Raw genomic sequence first — 9,504 nt, 5'->3', positions numbered from 1 at the left:
TACTGCATGTTCTCATTTCTAAGTGGGAGTGAAAAATTGAGTATACATGCACACAAAGAAGGGAAAAATAGACTCCAAGGCATATTTAAGGGTGGAGGGTGGGAGAAGGGTGAGGATCAAAAAACTTCCTATCAGGTACTATGTTTATTACCTGGGCAATGAAATAATCTCTTCACCAAACCTCTGTGATGCACCATTTACCTAAATAACAAACTTCCACATGTACCCCTGAAACTAAAATAAAAGTTTAAGAAAGAACTTATATTTACCTACACAGCTACAGTGCAATAGATGGGAGAGAAAATAAACTATAATAGAACAAAATTTTTGTACTTTATAGCAGGGGTCCCCAACCCCCAGGCTGCAGACCAGTGCCAGACAGCGGCCTGTTAAGAGCCTGGGACACACAGCAGGAGGTGAGTGGCAGGTGAGCAGGTATTACCACCTGAGCTCCACCTCCTGGCAGATCAAGGCATTAGATTCTCACAGGAGCGCAAACTATTGTGAACAGTGCATGCAACGGATCTAGGTTGCAGGCTTCTTATGAGGTTCTAACTAATGCCTGATGATCTGAGGTGGAGCAGTTTTGTCTGGAAACCCTCCCCCCACCTCCATCTCCAATCTCCGCATTGGTAAAATTGTCTTCCATCTTCCATGAAACTGGTTCCTGGTACCAAAATGTTGGGGACTGCTGCTTTATAGGAATTAAGTTACTGTTATTCTCAGGCAGATTATGATGTCACTAAATTAGATTAGTTGCTAAGAAAATGACAAGTAAATGTAGCAATATATCAAGATATATTAGTATGTTAAACTAAATATTTTTACTTAGCACAAAAAAAGGCAGAAAAGGAGGAACAGAGAAACAAATGAATAAACAAGACATGAATGAAATGGCAAGTGTAAATTCAGCCATATCAGGTCAGGAGTGGTGGCTCACACCTGTAATCCCAGCTTTTTGGAGTCTGAGGTGGGTGAATTACTTGAGCTCAGGAGTTTGAGACCAGCCTGGCCAACATGGTGAAACCCTGTCTCTACCAAAAAATACACAAATTAGCTGGGTGTGGTGGCATAGCCTGTAGTCCCAGCTACTTGAGAGGCTAAGGAAGGAGGATAACTTGATTCTGGGAGGTGGCGGTTGCAGAGAGCAGTGGTGACACCACTGCACTCTAGCCTGGGTGACAGAGTTAGATCTTGTCTCAAAAAGTAATAATAACAAAAATAAATAAATAAATAAATCCAACCATATTAATAATTACATTACATGTGAATGGGCTGAGAACTCACGTTCGAAGGCAGAGATTGTCATCCTGAATAAAAAAATCAGGATCCAACTATGTGCTGTGTAGGAGAGGCACATAATAGATTTAAAAACACAAATAGGTAGAAAGTAAAAGAACGGAAAAAGACAAAAATCCACTATCTAAACAGTCACCATAAAAGAACTGGAGTGGCTATTTTTATATTAGACAACATAGACATTAAGACAAGAATATTACTAGTGACAGAGAAGGATATTACCTAATGATAAATGGCCAATATATTTTAAAGACATAACAATTATAAGTGTATACACACTTAACAAGATAGCCCCAAACTAAGTAAAGCACAAATATAATTAAAAAGAGAAATACAGAATTCAATAATAATTGTTGGATAATTTAATTCCTAAATCTGAAAATTAATATAGAATACTGGGCAAAAATCAGAAAGTATACAGAAAATCTGATCAACATTTTCAACAATCTTGGCAACTCAAATTATATATTACTCCATAGATTGACAAGATAATAACCATTCTTTCAAAATACATGTAGATCACCCTTCACAATAGCCCATATACTAGACCCTAAAACAAATCTCAGTAATAAGGTCTCAAATCAAATGAACACATTAGGATCAAATTAGTAATCAACAAAATAAAATATTGGGGAAATTGCTAGATATTGTAAAATTATAAACATTTTTAGGTAACTCATGAGTCAGAGAATTAATCACAAGGTAAAATAGAAAATATTTTGACCTAAATGAAGATAAAAACACAAAATTTAATTGATATGATTAAACCAGTGCTTAGAGAAATTTATAGCTTGAAACACCTTATATATCAGTAAAGAAAAAAATTCAAATCAATAATTTGTCTGCCCCTAAGAAACTAGGTAAAAGGCATGAATTTAACCCAAATCAAGTACAAGGAATGCAATGATACAGACTAGTATGAATTAGAACCATAAAATAGGATACGGAACAGTAATAGGGATAATTAATAAAACCAAAATTCGAAAAGATAAAATTGTTAAACTTTAGTTAGAGTAATCAAGAAAATAAATGACCGAAGACAGAAACTGACAAAATTAGGAATGAAAAAGGGACATAGAATCCTATGGAAATTAAATAGGCTATAAAGGACATTATGAATATATAAGTTTTGATGAAATGGAAAAACTCCTAAAAAGACAGAAATTACTAAATCTAACACAAGAAGAAATAGAAAATTTGAATAAACTCATAACAATTAAAGATTGACTTAGTAATTATAAATCCTCTTTCAAATAAATTCCCAGGTCCAGATGCCTTACTGGTTATTTATATCAAATATGTAAAGAAAAATTTTACCAATTCTTCACAAACTTCACATCCCAACTCATTCTGCCATGTTTTATTATTGTGCTCCCAAAGGCAGAGAGAGACGTTACAGAAAAGAAAATCACAGACCAAAATCTCTCAACAAAATATTAGAAACCAAATCTATCAGCATATTAAAAAAAGATGATATACTATGATTAAATGGGACTTATCTCAGCATTCAAGTTTAGTTTAAAATCCAAAAATCAATTTATTTGATACAATATATTAGTAGAATAAAAGACAAAAAACATGTTATTATTTCATTAGACACAGAAAAAGTTTTAAAAAATCCAACACCCATTAACAACAACAACAACAAAAATCTCTCAGCAAACTTGGAAGACTAGGGAACTTCCTCAACCCAATAAAAGACACCTGCCAAAAACCTACAATTAATTTCATATTTACTAGTAAAAGACTAAATTCTTTCCTCCTAAAATTAGAAATGAAGATTTTCACCTTTTCCCCCTTTTTATTCAACATTTAATAAGATTTTAGTGGGTGCAATAAGTTAGGAGTCAACTAACTATATCCTATGGATCCAATCTGGTCTGTCACTGTTTTTGTAAATATTTACTTTGTATCTTGGTTAAACCCTTTTGTTTACATAGTGGCGTTTGCAATACAGCAGCTAAGTTGAACAGCAAAGTAGTTGTGATAGAGAATGTATGGTTTGCAAAAACAAAAATACTAACTACCTGGCCCTTTATATAAAAAGTGGACTGACTCATAAAGCAAGTAACGTTTGAGGTTGGTACTAAATACATTGAAAAGGAAGAAATAAAACTGTCTTTATTCTCCGATGATATGATGTCTTATGTAGAAAACCACTCAAATAATGACTATAACTGATTAACATGTTTAGCAGGGTCTTGGAATATGAGATCAATATAAAAAAATTTAGTGCATTTTGTTCAAGGCAATGAACAAAGTTTCCTGAGAATATTAGTGTTCCATGCTTTGGTGTCAGCCGCCATCCTCTAATGGCAGCTCCTTTGACTCATGCAGCCCCAGCTCCTGAAACAGTTGTGTAAACTCCTGATTCCTAAATTAAATCCTTACAGAACATATTTATAGAGTGGTTCTTATTCTACCAACTGAATCCTGATAGATACATCAAGAAACCTGAATTTTATTCTAAGTACAATAGGGAGATTTTGAAGAATTTAAGAATAAACTGATTTATGGTTTTATAATATTACTCTTTTTATACGCAGTCAAGATCCTTGCTTTTGAAGCCTTACTGGTATGCAGACTCTATTTTTAACTAGGTGTTGGCACATTCTGTATCTTTGGATATTGGTTCTGATTCATTGATTTGGCATCTTGGGTGTTATCTCTGTCTTGGCTTGAGACCCTGGATTTCAGACTCATTTCAACCAATCATTTTGTATTTGATTTTAGATCTACCTTTTCTGGTCCAGCTCCTCAATGAGTTTTGCCTACCACTTTTCGTGACCAAATTCTAATATATACAGAAATTATGAAATAATTTTTTTTTCTTATGCAAAACTTAGTTCCTTTGGACCTGGTAAAAACCTTGTTTTCTAGAAAATGCATTATTTCTTAAGGGCAAGAATTTTTATGATGATATGCCATTTCATCTTAGATATTATTACATGTGTAACTATGTCTGCCACTAATCAATACAAACACAATAAAAATGACAGTTTTAAAATATGATTATTTTTGAGCCACTTTGATAAGTCAAAGGATCTTTGAGTCATGATAGACCTTGAGTTTATCTAATACTTTTTCAGAAAAAAAACTTCCTATAATTAGAAAGGAGAATGATAGTAATAAAACAATCAGATTTATTTTCATTTCAGGAGTAAATTAGAAATTCTTATAATAAATATAGTATTAATATCACAGAGATCTGGAGGACCATTATCATAGTCTTCATTACAGATAGTACTTAGTAGTTGTAGGCTGTATTTACAGTAATCAATTAGATTTGTACTGTTCTAAATCTATATACAGTACCATTTGTCATAAGCAGTCATACTGAGTCCCAAATCAGTTGATCTTAAAATGGAGCGATTACCCATGTGGGTCAGATTTAATCAATTGAGCTCTTTAAAAGCAGAGCCTTTTCTTTGGCTAGTCACAGAAGATGAAATTAGAGATACAAAGCATGAAAGGATTTGACCCATAGCTGTTGACTTGGAGGTGAAAGAGGTTATGTGGCGAGGAATGTTGGCAGGTTCAGGGAGCTGAGAATGGCTCTAGCTGATAGCAAGCAAGAAAATGGGTCCTGACTCCTACAACAGCAAGGAGGTGAATTTTGTCTACACAAAGAATGACCATGAAATGAGATTTTTCCCAGATCCTCAGACAAGTACTCAGTCTGGCTGATACCTTGATTTCAGCCTTGTGACATTCTGAGCAGAGAACCTGACCATGCTGAGAGGGACCTCTGACTTACAGAACTGTGAACTAATAAATTGGTGCTGTTATAAGCCTTTAAGTTTGTGATAATTTGTTACACAGCACAAAATCTAACACATTGTTTAAATAAGAATGACAATTACCATTTCATTTTACTTTTTCAGAGTGAGGTATGAAATAATTTCATGATTATGAACCTTGGATGAACTATGAACTTTAAATCAAAATGTTCTGTACTACATTTTGTTAATCAAGGGCAAAAGGGGAAATGTAAACACATTTAATATCTCAACCTTTTTTTCAGGGCAGTACATTGACATTCTGTTCCCCTGGGAAATCTAATTTAATGAAATGACCTTGAAATCAGCCCTGAAAAATATGTATTTCAGTCAAAGCTTAATATATAGACTCAGAGTTTGGTCATTTATTTATTAGAGAATAATTATGGCTACCAGAATACGAAATACTCTTCCTATTAGGTCTAAAAATAATTGTAAGAGCTTAACTGTTCTCATGGATATGACAACATCAATCTCATTAACCGCTGCAACTTACCACACTAGGGTGCATAGCATTGATTTTTCAGCCAGGGTCTACAGTGGTGACTTTGACAGGCATTACTCACGATGACTGATATGAGTCATAGGACTATGACTGATAGAGAACACTCCCAGAAAGTTTCTGCATGGATCCATAAAGCTGTTGTTCTTGCCAAGCACGTTTTCAATTTAAATTTGGAGGTGATTCATTTGAATTACTGCATAAATACCAAAGATCTCAGAGAAGAGAGCACTAGCATGGGAAAGCATGGGCCTGTCTACAATCTAATTCTGTCTCAATCAAAGTAACAGTTCAAATTTAGTCTCAATCAAGGCAACCTTCAATGATTAGAACTCATTTCCAGGACCATGAAGTTTTGGTTTCCTGGGCTGATTTTTACAGCAAATTGCTTTGTGACCTTGAGCAAGTTTTTAAATCTCTTTCCTTTTTCTAAAATAGTAACAACAAAATTGGAATGTCCGAAACTCTTTCCTGAAGTGTTCAGGAAATTACTTTTTTGTAAATAGCATTGAGAGACTCAGAGTGATGGGCCAAAAAGCCAAATCTCATAAACAAGATAAACAGCTCATCAAATATTTTTAACTTATAGTGTTAAATCAGAACTGAAAAAGAAAATTCTTGGCAATAAATGGTGAAGGTATTTCTTAGAATGAAGGTACAAAAGTACCAAGAGAGTACCTAACAGGAATCATAGCCCACTTTCAACTTTTAAAGCCTTTTATAAAAATGTTCAAGCATAAATTTCTCAAGTAGAGGAATGATATAATAAACCTCAAGCACCCATAAATCACATTAATAATTACCAACTTATTTCAAATCTTGTTGGAGTTGAAATTCTCAAGTAGAGAGATGATATGATAAACCTCAAGTACCCCAAAACCACATTAATAATTATCAACTTATTTCAAATCTTGTTGGAGTTATGTTATCCCAGATCATTTTGAAGAAAATCCCTGCATCATATAATTTCACATTAGAGTCTAAGCATTCAGGTAAAATACAATATATTTTCAAATATATTTCAAAAAAGTTCAAATATATTTCAAAAACATGCAATCCCAAGAGATTCTTTTGAAATACAAAAAATAGCCAAATAGGCAGTAGTGAAGTTTTCTTTAACATTTACAACGTAGAATTATATAAGGAATACTGTTAAAGAAAAAAACTGTTTCAAAGCAAGAATTAATAATTCTTATTCCAAATATTGCAGGAAAAATGTAATGCTTTTATTAAAATTTAACAAGAGACTTTTAATTACTTTAAAGTTCATTTTCAGCATCTGTTTCTTGGATCACACGTCAGTTTTCTTGCTTGTGACTGCTCCTTACTTAATTTAACAACTCTAAGCATATAGGTCTTTTAAAATCATCATAGTCTTAAAGTAAATGCATCCTGTGTATGTAGATAGTAGAAGCCGTCCAATTTCTACATTGTATTAAAATGTTCATAGTACTTGTTTGGGTGACGTTTCTATCCTTAATATAGCATATTTAAAAATGGTTTTAATTAAACAATTAGTTACTGAATTTCTATCCATTTAAATATGCTCTTTGTCTCTTGATGTCAGTTTAAATCTTTTTCTTACATGTGGGGACATTATTAAGATTTCCAAAATATACATTCAAATCAACGTAAAAATACCCAGAAATTTTATGAAAAGTAGACTACTCTAGGGGAGCTTGCTGTCTCATGAAATAATGCCAAAATAGTATTTAAACTAGAGGACAGATCTGTCAAGATTAAACTAGCAAAATCACATGAAAGGGGAATCAAATCTGGGTTAATGCAGGAATTAATTGTTTTTAAAGTCTTCTACAACAGTTCTACTTACTGCATGGGAGAGAGTTAGAGCAGCTGGCCTGCAATCTATTTTGCACAGGTGCAAAGAAGAAAATCTTTTGGAAAAAAAAAAAAAAGAAACAGGTGACCTGACCTAATCTCAATTGGACCTATGAATAAATATACAAATACTTTTTTTTTTATCTCTTAAATGCCCTTAACAGGATGTTCCTGGTTAAAGATTATAGTAAGTAGAACCCAGGATCTAAGACATGGCTTCCTGGATAATAGCACAAAGGCTCTTCAACACTCTGGAGTGAAAAACTGGACATATTTTATGATATAAACCCTTTTGCTATGTCAGGAACTCTCTGAATCTCATGTATTCTGGGCTGGTGGTTCACGTTCTAGAAGAGAAGGAAGAACCTGGGGAGTTGCGTTTGATTATTTAGACTTCCATTTGCTTTGTTGGAACCTCTTGATTTTACATAGACTTAAAATTATTTACTAAAGCATGCTACTGGGTATGATTTCTGATTACTGTGAGTTTGTCTTGATAATCCAATATTATGGATTAGTTCATTTTTCTCCAGAATGGGGCAAGATGTGTCAGTGCATGCAAAAGAATTCAACGCACATATTCAAATCATTTACTTGCTTAAAATGCCACTACTTTCAGGTTAACTCAATTTCTTTTTTGGTAAATACTCAGGCTTTCGGATATCCTTTTCTTCCCAGTTCTCCCTGGACAACACATCTCTCCTGCCCGTGTTTCTTACAGCTTCATCTTGTATACTGCTCAGCCTTCAGGTGAAAGGGCTCACTTTTCTGAGGCTGGTTCTCATGTTCTGCTCTTATTTTGTGGTTAAACAATGGCGATTTTCCTTACTCCCCTTCAACCACAGCAGCGTGGCTCACGAAAGGTAAATAGGAACAATTCTCAGAACATCGTAGTATATGGCTGCTATGGGTTGAATGTTTTTGTACCCTTCGAAACTAATGTTGAAACTTAATCCCCAGTGCAGCAGTGTTCGGAGGTGGGGCCTAATAGGAGGTGTTTATATCCTGAGAGTCCTCGGGATATAACATAAACCATGTACGTACAACGTTACCTGAAAATTAATTCGGTTTAAAAAATACTTGGTCCCCTCTAGCTGCCCTCTTGCATCCCCACGTGCGTGCGCCTACTCTCAGCGGGTCCACCAGACTCCCTGAGCATCATCCTAATTCCCCACCTAGACCCTTACTGGCTCCGAGAAGATGAAAGACGCAATTATGAACCAAGAAAAACTCGCCAAACTGCAGGCATAGTGCGTATTGGTGGGAAAGGAACTGCTCGCAGAAAGAAGAAGGTTCATAGAACAGCCACAACAGATGACAAGAAAAAACTTTAGTTCTCCTTAAAGAAGTTAGGGATAAACAATATCTCTGGTATTGAAGAGGTGAATATGTTTATAAACCAAGGAACAGTGATTCACTTTAACAACCCTGAAGTTTGGGCATCTCTGTCAGGGAAGGCTTTCCCCATTACAGGCCACGCTGAGACAAAGCAGTTGACAGAAATGCTACCCAGCATCTTAAACCAGCTTGGTACAGACAGACTGACTAGGTAAGGGAGACTGCCTGAAGATCTGTCCAAACAACCTGTTGGGGGAAAAGCACCACTTGCTACTGGAGAGGATGATAGTGATGAAGTTTCACATCTTGTGGAGAATTTTGATGAGGCTTCCAAGAATGAGTCAAACTGAATTGAGTCAATTCCTGAAGAAGGTGAAACTCGCAGAAGTTACTGGGAGCTGCTATTTTATTATGACTGCTTTAAAAAAATTGTTTATGGATCGGATAAAACCTAGACCTTGAATATTTTTAAGTCCAAGCCTCTTGGACACTGCAGTGTTTTTCATTTTTGCTTATACACAATTCATTCTTTGCAGCTAGTGAAGTCGAAGAAGCCTGGGGATAAAGTTTGAAACAAAGGTTAAAAAAATTATTTGCTGGAACATAGCCAGATTCAGACATTTCTCCTTTAAACGATATAAATGAATTTTAGAAAACAATAACACATACATTTGAAATTTCGAACAAAAGTGAATAGTATGAGATAAAATTATGTTCAGAATTATTTAGTATTTAAGTCAGATGTTA

At 34.6% G+C, this 9,504-nt stretch overlaps 1 pseudogene; it reads left to right on the top strand.

The window, feature by feature from the left end:
- Positions 1–8,619: 8,619 nt before the first annotated feature.
- LOC746338 (transcription factor BTF3-like) lies at positions 8,620–9,171 on the top strand (annotated as a pseudogene).
- The last annotated feature ends 333 nt before the right edge of the window (positions 9,172–9,504 follow it).

Source organism: Pan troglodytes, chromosome 15 (genome assembly GCF_028858775.2).
Source record: "Pan troglodytes isolate AG18354 chromosome 15, NHGRI_mPanTro3-v2.0_pri, whole genome shotgun sequence".
Lineage (NCBI taxonomy): Eukaryota > Metazoa > Chordata > Mammalia > Primates > Hominidae > Pan > Pan troglodytes.
This window is presented reverse-complemented; position numbering and strand designations above follow the sequence as displayed.